The sequence below is a fragment of the Elephas maximus genome, chromosome 25 (assembly GCF_024166365.1).
Source record: "Elephas maximus indicus isolate mEleMax1 chromosome 25, mEleMax1 primary haplotype, whole genome shotgun sequence".
NCBI classification, from domain to species: domain Eukaryota; kingdom Metazoa; phylum Chordata; class Mammalia; order Proboscidea; family Elephantidae; genus Elephas; species Elephas maximus.
Window position 1 is genome coordinate 6,827,122 of NC_064843.1, and position 20,200 is coordinate 6,847,321.

Consider the following 20,200-nt stretch of genomic DNA (forward strand, 5'->3'; position numbering starts at 1 on the left):
TTGTTCTTGATCCCTCACATTTCCATATGAATTTTAGAATAAACTTACCCATTTCTGAAAAAAAAAAATTGTTTAATAGGAATTGTATTGATTCTGTAGATCAGTTTGGGAAGTACTGACAGCTTTACAATATTAAGTCTTTCAATCCATGAGCGTGGGATGTCTTTCTATTCTTTTAAGTCTTCTTTAATTACTTTCAGCAATATTTTGTTGTTTTCAGTGTACAATACTTGTACTTCCCCATTTACATTTATTTCTAGGCATTTTATTCTTTTTGATGCTGTTTAAATGGAATTGTTTACTTAATTTCATTTTTGCGTTGTCTGTTTCTAATGTATGCAACTGATATTTAAAAAAAAGATCTTGTATCCTACCACTTTCTTGAACTCACTTAATAGTTCTAATAGATTTTTTTTGTAGATTCTTTAGAGTTTTCTATATATAAGATCACGTCATTTTTACTTATAGATTTACTTCTTTATTTCCAATCTGGATGCCTTTTATTTCTTTTTCTTGCTTAATTGTTCTGTCTAGAACATCCAGGATCACATTGAGTAGTAGTGGCAGGAGCAGATGTCCTTGATTTGTTCCTGAACTTACAGTCTCTCACCATTGAGTATGACGTGTGCTGTTGTTGTTAGGTGCTGTCGAGTAGGCTCAGACTCATAGAGACCCTGTGTGACAGAGTAGAGCTTCACCGTAGGGTTTCCTATGCCATGATCTTCACAGAAGCAGATCGCCAGGCCTTTCTTCTATGGAACCACTGGCGGGTTTGAACTGCCGATGTTTCGGTTAGCAACTGAGCACTTAACTGTTGTGCCACTAGGGTTTGTTATCTGTGGGTTTGTCATAGATGCTTTTTATCAGGCTGAGTAATTTTCCTTCTTTTCCTAGCTTGTTGATTGTTTTTATCAAGAAAGGGTACTGGATTTTGTCAAATGTTCTTTCTGCATCTATTGATGTATTTTTAAACTTTTAATAAAATAATATAAAATGCAACAGTGATAAGAAGTAGAAAATGTGGAAAGAAGAAGTGAACAAAAGAAAGTCACTCATTATCTAATTACCAATAAATACTTCTGTTAACATTTTGGCATAAGGACTTTAGGGCTGCTTTTTCTCGTTTATACAGGTAGCCTCCCACTTAACAACAGGCTTCCGTTCTGGCAATTCCATTGTAAGTCAGTTCTGATGTGAGTCAAATACCTGCTATTTTTTCTTTTTTTTAATTTTCATTATTATTGCCTTTTATTATCAGTATCTTTATGAAGTTGATCTTTATCTTTAGGGTTTGGAAACATTACATATAAACTTACAGATATATTTTAACACATACGTACACACATACATAAAAAATGCGCAAGTCATAAAAATTTACTCCAACAGTGAAGACTGGATGGACAAAGTTGACATTTTGTCAATTGTGGTAATAACTCCACTTATGGAAGGTTGTGGATCACCCGGATTATCCCTGGGAATGGGATGGTGTTTCTAGGTGAAAAACTAGTGAGAAATATCTGTGTGATATTTTATTAAAAATCACGTAATAATAAAGAATAATAAATCTGTGAAGATATTTTATTAAAATATCTTCATATGTTTCCTGGTAACATCTCACTGCTTCCTGAATCTGCCTATCAACTTTAGCAAAGTGATCAGCGATTGGGTCCATGTTTCCAAGCAACTGAAGCCCCCCTGATTTAGTTTAGAAAAAATTTCAGTTAATCCTTTTGCTGTAAAAATTTTCAACTACTTCTTTCCTTCCTCTTCCTCATTCTTTCTTTCTTCTTCAGCATTTCTTTTCCTCTTCAAAATTCACTAAGTCCCGATCTGTCAATTCCCCTTCTTCATGATCAATGAGCTTTTCCACATTGGGATAACGAGTTCTTGCCATATGGATGATTTCCCACCCACCTCTTCCATCATGTTATCCTGGTCCAATGCTTGGACCATGTTCACATAATTCAGTAATTTTTTCCATATCTCTAGGTACACTGAAGAATATTATAATTCTTCCAGAAATTGTGTAATGTTACCATACCTCCACCTGTTGCAGCTGTTGCCGGAGCAAACGTGGTCTGTAGGTAGTTGTCTTGAGGATGGAGATAGAACATTGATCCAGCCTGAATCACGGCTGTCATGTTGGGAGGCAGACCCACCACCTTCACCTCTTGATTTGGATCATCTTTTTGTGAGAAGGGTGTCATTTGGGTCATCATCAAGTAGCAGCAGAATCTTGAAAGGATTGCTCTTTTCGAGGCAGCAGACTCGCCCTTCTGGGATGAAACAATGTGAAAACTAGTCTTCGAATAATATAGTCATCGTTCAGGCCATGGAGTTACTTCTGTAGTAGACCGGCAGCTTACTTCTGTCAATGTTTTTGAACGCTCGGGGGTTTTCAGAATGGTAAACAAGAACAGGTTTTAATTTAAATCCTCCAAGCAGCACCACAATTCCGTCTTTAAATTCCTTGAAATCAGGAGTCAGCTTTGCCTCTTTGTGAACACAGCTTTGTTCTGGCATCCTTTTCAAAACAAGCCTGTTTTGTCCACATCGAAAATCTGCTCTGGTAGATATTCTTCGTCTTGTATTATCTTGTCCAGCCTATCCTTGATTTTTCTGCAGCTTTGAGGTTGGCGCTTCCTGCTTCTCCAGTTATACCCGCATTATGTAGCCAAATCCGTGTTTGAAGCGATGAAACCAGCCCTTGGTGGCATTCAAGTACTCACGGTAGTCTGCTCCTTGCTGTTCCTTTGGGTTTTCAAAAAGGCTGCCTACTTGCATTTGAATCATCGGTAAACTCATAGGAATTCTCTTCTGGATTTGGCCTTCTATCCAAATTGTCAACAGCTTCTCCATCTCCTGGATTGGCCCTTGCCCCTTCTTTGTTAAAATTGTTGATTTTCTGCATAATGCTCCTTTAACTGCCTCCAGAATTGGTTGAATGAGACAGTCCTTCTTCATCCTTTCTTCTTTCCATTATCGCAGGTCTTAATAATCTTCGTCTTTACGTCTATGTCTAGAGTCTTCCTTACCTGCTTTTTTTGGATTAGAACTTTCAGTGGTGTGACTTCTTTTGCTGACATATTGTTGGAGGTATAAGCAGTGCAGGTGTCACAATTAGAGAAAGTCAGTGTCAGTGTTGTAACAATGAAGCTGGCATCATAAGGGTTGTTGGGCACGTGTGCAGTTCAATTGTATGTCATTACGGTTGAACATTGCCCAACTCTCTATCCGTTATGACTCTCAACACCAACACCAACTTCACTGTAGACCAGACCATAGCTTGTAAGCTGGCAATGTTTTGAAGGGTAAATCAGAAAAGTGAACATCTTCACGTGAACATCCGAGAATGACAACGTTAGCGAATTATGTGCTGCAACAGTGTAGGTAGTTCACATTACTGATGATAAAATGTACCAAAAAAAAGAAAAAATGAGCGGTCATAAATGTGGTTCATCTTACCTTGTAAGTCAGGGGCTACCCGTATATATGTATATGCAGAAACATATATAAATAAAATATCCATACCCCTCCCCACCCCCAACAACTGGAACCATTCAGGGCGCTGCAACCTGAGTCCAGTCGGGAGTTTTTTGCGCCAAGATCAAGCAGAGTTTCTGATTAAGGTAAACAAAAGGCATGGTGGTAGACAGAATAATGTTCCCCTAAGACATCCAGACACTAATCCCCAGAGCTGTGAGGATGTTACTTATGTCGTGAAGGGGACGTTGTAGATGTGATTAAACTAGGATTTTAAAATGAGGAGGTTATCCTGGATTATCTCAGATTATGTAAGCACAAGGATCTTAGGAGAAGGACACAGAGGGTCAGAGTCCAAGGAGATAGGGACAGGAGAGGGCAGAAGGAGAATTTGCAGTGGGGTGGGGCCTGAGCCAAGGAATGCAGGCAGCTTCTGGAAGGGGGGAAAGGCAAGGAAATGGATCCTCCCCTACAGCCCTGGTGGCGCAGTGGTTAAGAGCTCAGCCACTAACAGAAAGGTCGGCAGTTTGAGCCTACCACTTGCTCTTTGGAAACCCTATGGGGCAGTTCTACTCTGTCTGTAGGGTTGCTATGAGTCAGAATCAACTAGAGGGCAAGAGATTTGGTTTTGGGTCTAGAGCCCCCAGAAAGAACACATCCCTGCTGACACCTCAGCTTCAATCCCATAAGACCACTGCAGACTGCAAACTCTTGAACGATAGGATTATAAATTTGTGTTATTTTAAGACTCTAACTTTGTGGTAATTTGTCACAGCAGCAAGAGGACACTAATACAGACATCTTGATGCAAGGACATCTCTTAGTTCATAGAGTCAATAAAAAGGCTGGAGAAGCAGGCTTACATGGATGGACAGACACAGATAGCTCAGACAAAATTCTACTACAAGGGCAGCTGCCGAGGTCCTCTGGGCACTTGCCCCAACCTCCCCTCCCCCAGAACTGCCACCACGGTCCTCGCCACAGTGTGCCTGCATCCCTGACTACCATCCTTGTCCCTGAACTCCCACCCTCACTGGGGCTGCCGCTCTAGCTGATCCTGTGCCTCGTTCACTCCCTCACAAGTCCAGCTGTGGGCAGAAACCTCTCACTGGCCTCCTACAGCTAGCCGTTGCTATTGTTGTTATCTACCTTCAAGTTGATTCCGACTGGTAATGACCCCACGTGACAGAGTAGAATTGCCCCATAGGGATTCCCAGGCTGTAATCTTCAGTGAAAAATAATCTTGTTATTTTTGCATTTTGTATGTATGAAAGAATTGTGAGATCATGGAACCACGTTGTATCTGCAATGATTTGATGAAATAGTTGAAAAAACTTACACTTTTGGGGCTGAGTATGTGGTACGTGTGCTGCCATTTGCAATTACCCACACAGGCTTAAAGAGAAACGAGAGACTGAAGAAGCTGGGGCATGGCACTGTTTCTGGCATGACCAGGACTTCGTGTCACCCCATTCTGTATGGCGAGTTGTGATGCAAATGCACTGCAGGGCAAACTGTGTCCCAAGGCGGGGGCTCTGTCACCTTGCCTTCCAGAATCGCAAACTCTCAAGACTTTTGAAACTCCATTAGCTACTTCATTTCTTCATGAATTTTAGCTGCAGTCACAATTTTTTACGTGGTTTGCTCAAGGGCTTGAATTCATCTCTCAAATAAATTGCTTTGGCTCTTCTGGCAATACAGATGTTAGCAGCGATTGTATGAAAAGGCTTGATCATCAGGACAAGGAGCTTCTCCACGAGGAAACTATCTTGGAAGACTCACGCTGAAGAGCCCTCAGCCCCTGTTGTGGATTGAAATGTGTCCCCCAAAAATGTGTGTCCGCTTGGCTGGGCCATGATTCCCAGTACTGTGTGATTGTCCACCATTTTGTTATCTGATGTGATTTTCCTATGTATTGTAAATCCTACCTCTCTGATGTTAATGAGGCAGGATTAGAGGCAGACATGTTAATGAGGCAGGACACAATCTGCCAGATTAGGCTGTGTCTTAAACCAATCTCTTTTGAGATTAAAAAAAAAAAAGGCAAGGAAAGAGGCATGGGGACCTCACACCACCAAGAAACAAGAGCCGGGAGAATAGTGTGTCCTCTGGACCTGGGGTCCCTGTGCTGAGAAGTTCCTCAACCAGGGAAGGAGATGACAAGGACCTCCCTTCAGAGCCGACAGAGAGAGAAGGTCTTCCCCTGGAGCTGGTGCCCTGAATTTGGACCCGTAGTCTACTAGACTGTGAGAGAATAAATTTCTCTTTGTTAAAGCCATCCACTGGTGGTAGTTCTGTTATAGAAGCACTAAATAACTTAGACAGACCCCTTTCTATTTGTGTCTAGGTGCTTGGATGGGGCGTGGGGGTGTGGTCACCACCAGCATCACCCATCATCACCAAGGACCAAAAGCCCTGAACCACGCCACAAAGCAGGTCCGTGGAGACAATGAAGCTTCTCCAGCTTGTACTACTCCACCCTCCCCACATTCCTTTGGAGTCCTTTCCTTGTCCTCTGAGGTCCCTGGCTGGTGAAAGTGGTTTACACTCAGCTACTAACTGAAAGGTTGATAGTTTGAATCCACCTAGCCGTGCTGCTTAGAAAAAGACCGGGTGATCTACTTCCATAAAATCACAGCCATTCAAAACCCTCTGGAGCTCAGTTCTATTCTGTCACACATGGCGACTCCATGAGTCAGAATCAACTGCAGGGCAATGGGCTTGGTTTTGGTTTGTTTTCTGTGTATCCCATCCTTCAACGGCCAGACGGCTTCCTCTCCCCGCCCCTTCACTCTCCTAGTTCTCTCAGATCTGTGGTGACTTGGTAGCCTGGTCCCTCAGATGGAGGTTCTGCCACAGAGTCTTCCTCTTTTTGCACATTAAAAATGTCCTTACCCTTTGCCAGATTGCTCAAGGTCTTGCTCAGATGAAAGCGCAAATTTGAAGATACTTTCATTACGGGGCGTTTGTAGGTAGCACTGCCACAGTGATCATGTGCAGCAGCTTCTGCTTCATGACAGTGTCATCGGACAGAGTAGGGGCTGGAAATGTTGGAAATGTTGCTGTGAAACAAACGGATCTGCAAACTACAAACCAGCCCTGCTTTGTGTCGCCTTATCTCTGGGGTGTGAGGACTTTAAGAGGCTGGAGTTCCCAGTTAAACAGTTGTGGTTTCAAAACCCAGCTCTGCCCCAGTCACTGGATGGCAAATTGTCCAACTCTCTGATACTTAGTGTTCTCATCCATGAAAGACAGGCAATTGTATCTCTGGCATCTCTGGTAGATTGTTTTGAAGATGAAATTAAATGAGATTTTTGTATGGGAAGCCCTTGGCATGGTGCCTAAGCATACAATGAATGATAGCTATGATGATTGTTATTTTATATACTCCCCAAAACCCAAAATGAGTTTTTTTTAACATAATTTTAAAGATGAAGAAATTGATTTGACTCATTCATTTTTGCAGAAGCCTTAAGAAGCATTCTCCTCCCATCCCATTCCCCCTCCAATGACAGCCTGAAGGGTGAAATTTCTAAGTGTTAAATTTGATCATGTCCACTCTCTTTTTTTTAAGATTTGTAAATAGATTGTCATCACCTTCAGGATAAAGGCCAAGAGCCTTAACCTAAGCAGATGGGGTTGTCAAGACCAAAGCCCTGTTTTCTCTAGCCATCTGGGGCATGTAGAGGGGAGTGGTGGCTGGATTCCTGGCCAGACATCTCATGCTCAGCCACCACCTGTCTGTCCACAGAGGCTTGCATGTTTCAGAGGAGCTTCCAGGCTAAGACAGGCTAGAAGAAATGCCTGGCCATCTATTGCCAAAATCTAGCCAAGGAAAATCTTATTGGTCACAGCAGTTCAATCCTGTTGTGCCTGGGGTCTCCATGAGTGGGGGCTGACTCACAGCAGCTAACAACATGAGATGTGTAGACGGGACTTCCCCCTCTCTGTTCTCTCAGCTGACCATGAGATCCTGGCCTCTGTGGTTTACTAGCTCGTGATGTGGTCCAGATCCTTGACCTATCCTGACCTTTTCTCTCTTCTTGGAAATCCCTTCTCACCTCCAACACATACACACTCACACTCACACAAGTAAATGCACACCTGCATGCACACACATTTACACACATGTGCATACTCATTCTCACATACCTACATATATACACCCCCACACACTCATTTACATACACACTCACACATTTACATACACACATTCACACATGCATATACTCACACACATGCACACAGTTTTACACACACGTGCACACTCATACTCACACACTTACATATATACACACACTCATGTATGCACACTCACAATACACTCACACTCACACATACACACACTAACACATGTGCACACACGTATACACATGCACACATTCGTTCACACACACTCACTCTCACACACGTACACACATATATACACCCACACAATAATTTACACACACACATGTACACTTACATACACACACTCAAACACACGTCTTTTGGCACCTGGATGGTTGCAGGAGCCTCCAGGCGGTCTGCCCACACCCACTTCCCGCCTTCCCCATCTGCTCTCACACTGCCATCTGTTCCAAGAATGAAGCTGAGCAGCCGCACCTCTTATGACCGTCTGCTGCGTCCCGGGTCTTTGGGATCTGGGCCAGACCGCTGGCATCTAGTGACTGTTCAGGATGGTTGATGCTGTGTACTTGCCATGGCTGCCCCTGGCCTGGGCCCTGGCACGTGATAGGGACGAGTAAGATCTATAGAATCAATTCTGCTCGGAAATGCTCTCAGGGGCCGGGTGGCCAAGGGCCAGGAAGCTCTCCTAGTCTTGGGATTTGGGGGTTCACACTCCTGGGGGTGGCTGCTCTCTTCTAACAAGGTGCTGAGGGTTATAAGTCTGGCAGCCCTGACACCTTATCTTGGAATCAGAAGGGTCACTGCCAATGGGGCTGCGAGAGGCCCCAGTGCTGATGGAATTCCTGGGTCCTAGGTCACCCCAGTCCCACTGCACTCCAGAAGCTGCAAGGGTTTCCAGGAACCATGGGGCAGAAGACATCCTGGGAAGACTGACCTCCTTCACCATGATTACACTTTATTCTGCAACAGAAGATGGTTCTTAAAAATGTATGGTAAAAACCACACACACACAAACACACACACTTAACGAGGACGATGCCAGAGTTCAAATCTCTCTTTCAGACTTGACACCCACGAAAAGGAGATAGGTCTTAGTTTTGTTAACGTGGTCCCCTAGAAGCACTATTCCGCAGAACCAGGGACGGGTGGAAGCTGCCTCCTGCTTCCAGAAGGACATTCAGCCTTGCACACATTTAGTTTGGTGCTTTCTCTTGCAGACAGGGTGATCGCCTCAGAGACAAACAGGGGGCATGTTTCCGAGGAGGCTCAATGAGTACACAAAGCTGTGTTCAAGGCAAGGGGTCCTGGACAGTTCCCAGTCCCCCAGGAACACTGGACGCAGCTGCTCTTGGCTTCCCCTGTGGCCACCAGCATCGAGCTCCTGGGTGGGCTTGGCTGACCCCTCGCTGGAACCCAGCTCTGCCTGGCTGATGCTGGGGCTGGACTGGGCACAGGGGGACATTTGACTCCCTGGGAAGGAGGGGGCTTGACCAGCCTGCAATGCCAAGGAAGCAGGCCTGGCGCCTGGCAACCTCGTGGTTCCTGGGAGAACCACTTGCCCGGCAACTTTTCATAACAAATCAGCTGGCATGTAAGATCAAATTGAACTTGTCAAATTGACCATGCTGCAGAAGGTACCTCCCTCTCTGTCATGACGTGCTCTGGAGGGTAAAGAAGAGTTATAACATGCTTTGTAGGTCAAATCATCAAAGAAGTTTCCTGTGATGTGTTAACACCTCCAGGCTCCCGTGCCTTTATGGGGGCAGTCGGCTCACATTTGTCAGCCCTGCGACAGGGGCTGGGCTGCAGCCAGGGTGGGAGAGTGGGCTGTGTGTTCCCACGCTGCACGCCTTAACCCAACCACCACGGGTGTGCTTTTTCATTAAAAGAATAGTTTTTCTTAAAAGGAGACCTACCTGTTTTATACAATACTGAGATACGGAGACTGGTCTGTCATTTCCCGGCCTAAGTGCCTCCTGGCTTATGTAGGATATGCTAATATCTGATTTGCCTGGCAGCACCACTCATCACAGCCTGGACTGGGGACCTTCCCGAGGCAGCTGTGGAGCCTCTGGCTGATGGAAGACCGAAGGGGCAGCGACGTGATGGGCCATGGAGCCATTGTGTTAATCTGTAAGTGAGGTGGGCAGAGCGACAGAAAGCTGTGGTTTATGCTGGCGCAGGAAATGAGGGGCTGGAGATGGCTCCATGAACCATCAGCCCTGAGGGAGACTGGTGCCCGCCAGCTGAGATCCCACAGTCCTGAGCCCACCCATTCCTGGCTGCAGGCGGCCTTGTCCCCCCTTGCTGTTCCTGCATAGCCCTCCCCCCACTGGCACCCTGAGGCCCTGCAGAGAAGCACAGACTGCAGCTGCCTCCAGGCTTCTGCTCACTGGCACTGCCAGCATGTCCCAGGTGTGAGGGGGGCCAGACCCCAAGCCCTTCTGCTTGTGCCCATGACCCCTCAAAAACCCACACCATTTCACTTACTGCAATTTCTGGCCTCCCTCCTTTGCCTGAAGCAGCCCTTATGGCGCAAAGGGTAAGTGCTCAGCTGCTAAGTGACAGGTCGGTGGTGTGACCCCCCGCAGCTCCATGCGAGCAGGAATCAACTCGAAGGCACCCAACAACAACATAATATGTATAACAAGAATTAAATTGATATATATGTATATACATGTGTATATATACATATTTTTTTTTTTCCATTGCCATTGTGTCAATTCTGACTCACAACAACCCTGTAGGACGGAGTAGAACTGCCTGGTAGGGTTTCCAAGGCTGTAATATTAACAGAAGCAGGCTGTCACATTTTTTCCCTAGGAGTCACTGGGTGGGTTCCAACTGCCAACCTTTCAGTTAGCAGTTAAGCACTTAACCACTGTGCCACCAGGGCTCCGTAATTAATGTATTGATATATAATCGATATATACACTGTGTATATATGTAATATTACATAAACGCTGTCACAAATGTTATACTATATAAATAGTATATTAATGTATATACACAGAGGTACAGAGATACACACACACCCCCCTCATACTCTATTGACCATCAAAGAAAACAGACACTGTTTGCCCTCTGGAATCTGATGGTCCAGGGCCTTTCCTGTCCGCCTGGTTGCTCTTCCCTTTCTCTGACTCCTTGCCTGTTCAGTTCAGGGCATCAGCAAACGCTGGTGACTCTCGCTGCTCCTTGATGTTCCTCTGTCCCTAACCTAATCACTGCCAACCAGCCAACACCTGAGATGGCCTCCAGAAAGAGCCCCTGAGCCCCTGTTTCACCCTGCTTTTATACCACTCTCACACTGTTCAGGGAGATCTTTCAAAACGCAGATTAGAATGTGCTACACCCTGAGGGAGAAGCCGGCTGTGGCTTTCCATTGCTCTGGAATATCATTGGAACGCTGACCCCTGTGAGCCTCTCAGGTCCCACTAGGGCGACCTTCTCTCTGGAGCACTCTGCAGGGAGGCCACACCCTCTTCTGTTCCATTCCCTGAACAAGGAGAGATCCTGCCTCAGGAACTTAGCACTCGCTGTTGTCTCTTCCTGGAAATCACTTCTCCCAAATCCCCGCATGGCTGGCTCCCTCCATCACTCAGGTCTCAGCCTTGTGTCCCCCACCCCCCCACTGGAACAACTCCCCTCCCCATCCATCCCCAAGGAGGCTGACCATCACAGCATTGTGTGCGACAAGTTCTTTGAGGCTCTTCTCATACCTGGGGCCTCTAGGGCATTTACTTGTTCCTTGTTTACTGTCTTCCTCTGCTCTGCAATGGGAGCTCCATGAGGACAGGGGCTTCTGGGCCCTTCCAAGGCCACGGCTCAGCGTGTGGAGGGGCCTGGCACATCAGAAGCCCAGTGAGTGTTTTCTCAACATGGCAGATTTCACTGGCATATAATCTCCCTAACCTGAGGATGACAATCATGGCAGGCTGGCCACTGGAGTGTGGACACAGGTCAGGTGCCCATCCACAGAGGGTGGAGAAACACAATGCGGTCCATCCACGCAGTGGTTACTCAGCCATGAAGAGAAACGAAGTTCTGATGCATGATACGGCATGGAGGGACCCTGGAAACCTGACGCTGAGAGAAATAAGCCAGACACAGGCAGACAAATATAGTGTGATGCCACTTACACATCTAGAATGTTGTTGTTGTTGTTAGGTGCTATCGAGTCCATTCCGACTCATAGTGACCCTGTGCACAACAGAATGAAACACTGTGACATCCGCACAGTTGTTGCTATGCTTCAAGCCCGTTGCTAAGGCCATTGTGTCAATCCATCTTGTTGAGGGTCTTCCTCTTTTGCACTGACCCTCTACTTTACCAAGCATGATGTCCTTCTCCAGGGACTGATCCCACCTGATAACATCTCCAAAGTATGTAAGAGGCAGCCTCACTATCCTTGCTTCTAAGGAGCATTCTGGTTGTATTCTTCTAGAATACGCAAGTGTATAGAGACCAGTGTTTATCAATGGTTACCAGGAGCTGGCAGGAAGGAGGGAGGGCGAAAGAGGGACTCGTTGCTTAGGGGCGCTGAGCTTCTGTCAGGGTGACAGGGAAGGTGGGAAACAGTGATAGGACAACGTGAGGAAAGTAATTGTGTCACTGACCTCTGCATGTAGAAAAATACCAAAATGGCAAGTATTCTGTTACGCATATTTACCACAACTAAAAAAATTCAAGTGAGGAGGGAGACAGAGCTCCTTGGGCAAATAAGGAACAAGAGAGAGACGTGGGGATTGCACCCTAAGAAAGCAGCTGGCGGCAGGGTTTTTGCCCTCAACAGTGGGCTGTGGAAGGACTTGGCTTTGATCACTTAAAATCTGTGAGCAGATTCTACCCATCTCAAAGGCCACCTCCACTGGGATTGCAGCTGGGCTGTCTTTAGACTTGTCTAAAGTTTGGTTCAAACTTGCCCTAGGCTTGAGGGTTCTCCCTTTCCAGCCTCTTTCCTGTGCCAACGCTATCTCACTTACAAAGTGTAAGCACTTTATTCCTTCTAAAGTAGTTCACTGTTGGGATTCTTTGAGCCTGAAAGGTGTCACATAATGGCAAATTGCCTTCTTCCCGAGCTGTAAAGCACCCTCCGATTCCTCATCACTCCACTTTGAAGGGGACACAATGAGTGTATTCAAGCACTCTCCACGTGGACCTGCGTGTAAATATATTGTAAATGTGCGGCTTTGTTCAGAAGAGTTGACAGCTATCTATGGTGAAAGTGCCTTGGAGATATTCATGCTGAGTGAATATCACCAAAGTCAGAATCTAAGGAATAGAATCTTTCAAAAGAGAGGCAAGCATCCGAACCTTTTGTGAAAAGCGCCTTGCTAATAGCTGCTCTACTTATTATGGGCGTTTAACTCTTGCGTTTAGGAATTATGCCCTGCTTAGTTTTCACTTGAATTCTGCCTTCCTGCTTCTTTTGACTGCAGGAGGAGACAAGTGGAAGAGGAGAAAGGAGTGACTTAATCTCTGATTATACTTAAGCTCTCTGCAGCAAACACTCATCAGGCTCACACAACCCCTGCGGAAAACGCAACAATGAGAGGCTGGGATCGCAAAGAGCCAGAGTAAGGCACCTAATAAAAACCAATCTGCCTGGGAACCCGGGTTTTGAGCTGAGTCTTTAGTGAGATGAGGACTGTTCATTAATTTGCCATCCTCTAGAGCAAGCTTGGAATCAAGTTCTGATTTCTTGCGAGTAGATTCAAAGAAGTCAGCAAGAGAAAGCTGCCTTTGAAATTCCTTTTCATCCAAGGCAGCCCTGAATTATACCTTTGATGGCATTCCATGGCTGTGTTAATAACAGAATCCAGTGTGAGTGCCAACACTGTTCATTTTGTGGAGGCTCTATTGTTGGGTGTGAATGTCCAACTAGTAACAAAAGGAGCCCATTGGCTCTTTCATGAGGTGGGTAATGAAACCTCAAAGGTGCCCACAGGGAGCTCTCAGGCATGGCAGAGATGGCAGGGGGTGGGAGGGGGAAGGCTCTGGTTCCTCAGTGACCACAGACCTCCTCACTGGCAAAGCAGAGGCCATTTTAGCAGCCTGCAAATCCTCCCCCAGCAGAGCAATAAATGCACTGCAGTAAAATGCCAATTATGAAATAAACTATGTCTAATTTTTTAATTTCATTGGAGGGGAGGGAGTGTCAAGGAGGAGAGAATTAAATAAACAGCCATAAATCATTTTAAGTGTAATCGCAGCCCTTACAGTGAACAAGCAGCCTTGTAGTGTCCACATGTGCGACTGACCTCGTCAGCGGTTGCTCGGTTGGCTACAATTTATTGGTTGACTAACCCCTCAGTTAACACACGCAACTGTCCAACCATGCACATTCGGTCTTACTCAACTACATTCTCAAAGAAGATCCTTATATCACCAAGTTCGAAACATCAAAACCCAGTTTAAATTAGAGAGAGACAGAGATAAAAATAGATACAGAGATAGTGAGAAAGAGAAAGAAAAGAAGGAGGAGGAGGAGGAGGAGCAGAGGGGGATAGGCCCAAAGAACTGAATTAAGAAACCAGAAGACTACTTCTGAAAATAAGCCAATGGAAAGCCTACAGATCACAAGGGTTGATCCTCAGCTGATCATGGAGATGGTGCAGGACCGGGCACCACATGTTCCATTGTGCGTGGGGGTCACTGTGAGTCAGGGACCATCTTGATGGTAGCTTACAGCAAGTCCCTTTCCCTCTCAAAAGTCTCCAGGTCATATGGCCCAACCCTCGCCAATCATGGGGTGGGGGGGGCATTTAAAATGCTGCTCATGGGTTTGGGCCAATTATGGCCCATCCTTAGACTTGGAGGAAGTCCATTCCACTCACGTTACCAGGCAGTAAAATTCTAGGGCTGATTAGGAAGGGGAAAGGGACGCAGACCAACAGTGTCTGCCATATTAACTCACGGGAAAGCATTAGAGACAGATGACTCTTGGACTTTTGCCCAAAGTGCTGGCAGAGAAGTTGGAAAACTGCCATTCCTCTTGTCCCCCTTTGAGAACTGGGTCAGTCAGACCATTAGTCTCAGCGATAATGGAGAAGGCTTCCAAAAGCCATAGCCAGGCTTCTCATTACTGTCTGTCTCTTAGAGATTTCATATGTTCTTAAACTGTTTTTTTAACACTTAAATGTTAGAAACACAAAAAGCTGAGAGTATGGGACTTGCGTGGATTAAAAACAAAAACAGAAACAGACCTTGAATTATGGAAGGCTTCTAGCATATACCAAAGTAGAGAGAATGATCACGTTCACCCCCAGGCTCGGGAATGATCAATGCATGCCCAATCTTTGCTCATGTCCACCCATCTTCACTAGCCCTCCCTCCCTGGACTACTTTAAGGCAACTCTCAGAAATTCAATTTTTTTTTGACCTTTATGAACATCAACACTTTAGCCTTTAGAAACAGTGGATATTATTTCCTCTTTGGCTTCTCAGCTCCAGAATTCAACCTAGTAAACACTGAAGTATGAAACTGATATTTAAGCTAACTAACAGGTACTGGTTTATTTTCTCTGTAGGCAGCCTGATTAGTTTCTCTGTAGGAACAAAAGTTTTTTGTTTGGAAAGCAAACATTGTCTAAAATATTGGTACATTTAGATGGAGTCTCCCCCGAACTAGCTGTGCTCCATCATTAAAATGGCACCTTGGTTGCCATTTTAGGAGTGCAGCTGTCCCCACTTAGGTCTCTGGACATGTATTCCAGGGAGCTAGTACATGCAGAAATCAAATGACATATTGTATTGGGCAAAAGATTTCTTTAAAGTTCTAAAAAGCAAAGATGTAACATTAATGACTAAGGTGCACCTGACCCAAGCAACGGTCTTTTCAATCACCTCATATGCACTAGGAAGTTGAACAATGGAAAAAGAAGACAGAAGAAGAATTGGAATTGTGGTGTCGGTGAAGAATATTGAATATACCATGGACTGTCAGAAGAATGAACAAATGAGTCTCAGAAGAAATACAACCAGAACGCTCCTTAGAAGTGAGGATGACAAGACTTTGACTCGCTTATTTTGGACATGTCGTTGGGAAAGATCAATTTCTAGAAAAGGACATTGCAGTTGGTAAAGCAGAGGGCCAGCAAAAATGAGGGAAACCCTCAATGACAGGGATTGACACAATAGTCACAGCATTGAACTCCAACATGCAATGATCACGAGATGGTGCAGGACAAGGCAATGCTTAGTTCTCTTACACTTAAGGTCTCCATGAGTTGGAGCCCAGTCTGTGGCAGCTAACAGCAACAATAACAGGGCATTCTGACATGGGACAAGTTGTCCAAGAAGTCAAGCTGGTCCACCATTTAAGAGGACACCCATGCAGCAGAGGACCGGGAGGCCTGCCTGCCTCCGGGTGGTGAACTGAAGCAGGAAGACCGGAACCTTTTCTACGCAGCAGAAAAGGTGACGCGAGCTTGGTCCAGGCCTAGTGGGGAGAAAGCGTCTCACTACCTGGTGCTCCTATTTGGGCCTGATCTCATGAAAATTCTCTTGGGGTCACTTTGCAGACTAGTGAAAGCCTGATTAAGAGTCACTTTCAAGCTTGTTTTCTCCTTGCTTTCAAAACAGGCAGCTTTATAACCCCCTGATCTTCTTTTGAAAAGATTTGTTCATGGTCTGTGTTCATTCTCAAGCATTTCCAAAAGCAGCTGTTTATTAAAATGCCAGCAGCAGTGATTAATTTAGGATGCTCTGCCGAGCGTCCGTTTGCTGGCTCATGACATCACCTGGCTCAAGCTGATGCTGCAGCTGGGACTCCTCTTTGGCACTCACCACCCAAGCTTGCTCCGTAGAGATGCATTCATTTTATTCCCAAGGAAGGTTTGCCCAGAAACCCAATGTCCACAGACAACCGGCACTTCTAAAACAAAAAAAACAAAACAAAAAAAAACAGCACAGAAATCTGTGGGTTTGCAGTGTTTGTATTAGGATCTCTAAAAAGGACATCTGTTAGCTGAAATCCAGAAGTAGTGATTGATTCATGTTGCCCTAAATCACATCTGTGTGGGGGACGGGGGCAGGGGGTGGGCTGTGAACTCTGGCAGAAAAACATCTGTCATCAGCCAAATACAGGACCAGGTTTATACAGCGTGGTATGCAAAATGCCCCCTGAAGACGACATCATTGTGATGTGTGTGGGGCGGGGGAGGGCAGAAGGAGCACATTTCTCATCTCGTGTGCAGCAGTAGAAAAGTAGGAAGACTCCAACTTCCTGGACACCGTCTTTGGAAAACCCTGGAGTTGTTCGCATGGCCAGGGCAGGGATTGGGTTACTTTGGACACATAACAATGACATGAGGTTCAGAAAGTGGAACATATGGAGCTCGGTAGACAAGGTAAGGAACTCCTTGAAGAAGAATGGTATGGTCCAAAGGGTTTGTGGCAGAGCGAAAAGATAAGCTTTGGACCGAAATTGATCGGCTGGCAACTCTATCTTGTGGTCAAAATTTCGCCAAATGAGCACTTGGCTGCAGAACCAAATCCCTAGAATCTAACATAATTCAATTCACTGAAAGTCAGCTAGCAAATTTATCCATTGGACAGATTGCCTCTTTGCTGAAATGTGTGCCTATTAACTGCTAATAAATAACGTTCAGCAATTCCACTTGCAAGGACTGGTTTCAGCAGCCTTTGAGATATTTCCAAGTGGTTTGGGAGACCAAAAATGTGGTGGGTGTTTTGAGTTTCAGACATGGTACACATCGCAAACGTAAATATTGTAAGTGATTGGATGGATTTCCCTACCTAGAGTGCTTCTGACTTTGTCTTCCCAACTTTTGTAAATCCATGGGCTTGATCCTAAGAATGGAAGAGAAAGGGCTGATCCACAGCCCTAGACATGATGCCTGGAAAGATGTTACATGCCAGGAAGGTGTACGTGTCTCACAGGATTATCCTGAGTAAATGGGGTCATGTGAGAAAGGACCTGGCACATGACGAGAATCAAACATATGTGTATCCTTTCATTCAAGTAGACCCTGAACAACACCGCCCAAAGTCTTCTTGCTGTACCACCGAAACTACTAGAATTTTCCATGTGTCATATTTGCCCATCACAGGGCATCCCATCAGCACTTGGAGGAATCGTACCATCCTCACGTGTTTAAAATAGGGATGGCCATACCCATCCTTTGGGTCTGAAGGGTGGGCTGGGGGCAGACTAGCCCTTGACTGCCCACGCCTTGGTCTCCTGGCTTGGTCTGCACGCAGAGACAGGGGACCTTGGATGCCTGCAGGCTTGCTCCTGGAGCAATGGACCCCACCATGCTGGCGCTGGGCCGCCAGAGACATGTGCTCCGCCAGAAACGTGGTCCCTGCAGGAAGCTGCTGCCTGCCCACTCTGATAAGCCAGGGGATGCGGCCACTCATTCTTTGGCAGGTAGCATACTCTGCCTCGTGTCATTATCTTCCTCGCCTCTCCCAAAAGTAAGGTCCCTGGTGGCAGAGACAATTTTTTTTTACTATCCTAAAAGCTGATGGTTCAAACCCACCCAGAGGTGCCATGGCGATCTGCTTCCATAAAGATTACAGCCAAGGAAACCCTATGGAGCAGTTCTATTCTGCAACACATGGATTCGCCATGAGTTGAAGTCGACTAAATGGCAACGGGTGGAGGCGTGTACAATTCCTCCCCCAAACTAAACCAAACCCATTGCCGTCAAGTTCTGATTCATAGTGACCCTATAGGATGGAGTAGAACTGCACAGCAGGGTTTCCAAGGAGTGGCTGGTGGATTTGAACTACCAACCTTTTGGTTAGCAGCTGAGCTCTTAACCACTGTGCTGCCTTCCTCCACCTCTGGGTTCCAAATAGATCAAGGCACTAGTCCATTCACTGGTTCATTTGTTTGTTCGTTCATATTTAGGAACCCCTGGTATCCCTGGGTGGCACAAAAGTTTATGAGCTCTGTGCAATGGTTAAGAGGCTGGCTGATAACCAAAAGGCTGGCAGTTCGAGCCCACCCAGAGGTACCTTGGAAGAAGGGCTTGGCGAGCTACTTCCAAAAAGTCAGCTGTTGAAAACCCTATGGAGTTCCGTTCTACTCTAACACATGTGGGGTTACCATGAGTCAGAGCCGACTCAATGGCAACTGGTTTGGATTTTCTATTTTATTTTATTTTTTAATAATTTTTATTGTGCTTTAAGTGAAAGATTACATTATCAAGTCAGTCTCTCACACAAAAACCCATATACACCTTGCTATGCACTCCCAATTACTCTCCCCCTAATGAGACAGCCTGCTCTCTCCCTCCACTTTCTCTTTTCGTGTCCATTTCACCAGCTTCTAACCCCCTCCACCCTCTCATCTCCCCTCCAGGCAGGAGATGCCAACATAGTCTCCAGTGTCCACCCGATCCAAGAAGCTCACTCCTCACCAGCATCCCTCTCCAACCCATTGTCCAGTCCAATCCATGTCTGAAGAGTTGGCTTCGGGAATGGTTCCTGTCCTGGGCCAACAGAAGGTCTGGGGGCAATGACCACCGGGGTCCTTGTAGTCTCAGTCAGACCGTTAAGTCTGGTCTTATGAGAATTTGGGGTCTGCATCCCACTGCTCTCCTGCTCCCTCAGGGGTTCTCTGTTGTGTTCCCTGTCAGGGCAGTCATCGGTTGTAGTTGGGCACCATCTAGTTCTTCTGGTCTCAGGATGATGTAGTCGCTGTTTCATGTGGCCCTTTCTGTCTCTTGGGCTCGTAATCGCCTTGTGTCCTTGGCGTTGTTCATTCTCCTTTGTTCCAGGTGGGTTGAGACCAATTGATGCATCTTAGATGGCTGCTTGCTAGCGTTTAAGACCCCAGATGCCACTCTTCAAAGAGGGATGCAGAATGTTTTCTTAATAGATTTTCTTATGCCAATTGACTTAGATGTCCCCTGAAACCATGGTTCCCAGACCGCTGCCCCTGCTACGCTGGCCTTCAAAGCATTCAGTTTATTCAGGAAACTTCTTTGCTTTTGGTTTAGTCCAATTGTGCTGACCTCCCCTGTATTGTGTGTTTTCTTTCCCTTCACCTAAAAGTAGTTCTTATCTGCTATCTAATTAGTGAATGCCCCTCTCCCACCCTCCCTCTCTCCCCTCTCTGGTAACCACAAAAGAACGTTCTCTTCTCAGTTTAAACTATTTCTCAAGTTCTTATAATAGTGGTCTTATACAATATTTGTCCTTTTGCAACTGACTAATTTCACTCAGCATAATGCCTTCCGGGTTCCTCCATGTTATGAAATGTTTCACAGATTCCTTACTGTTCTTTATCGATGCATAGTGTTCCATTTTGTGAATATACCATAATTTCTTTATCCATTCATCCATTGATGGGCACCTTGGTTGCTTCCATCTTTTTGCTATTGTAAACAGTGCTGCAATAAACATGGGTGTGCATATATCTCTTTGTGTAAAGGCTCTTATTTCTCTAGGATATATTACAAGGAGTGGGATTGCTGGATCGTAGGGTATTTCTATTTCTGGCTTTTTAAGGAAGCACCAAATCGACCAAAGTGGTTGTACCATTTGACATTCCCACCAGCAGTGTATAAGTGTTCCAATCTCTCCACAGCCTCTCCAACATTTATTATTT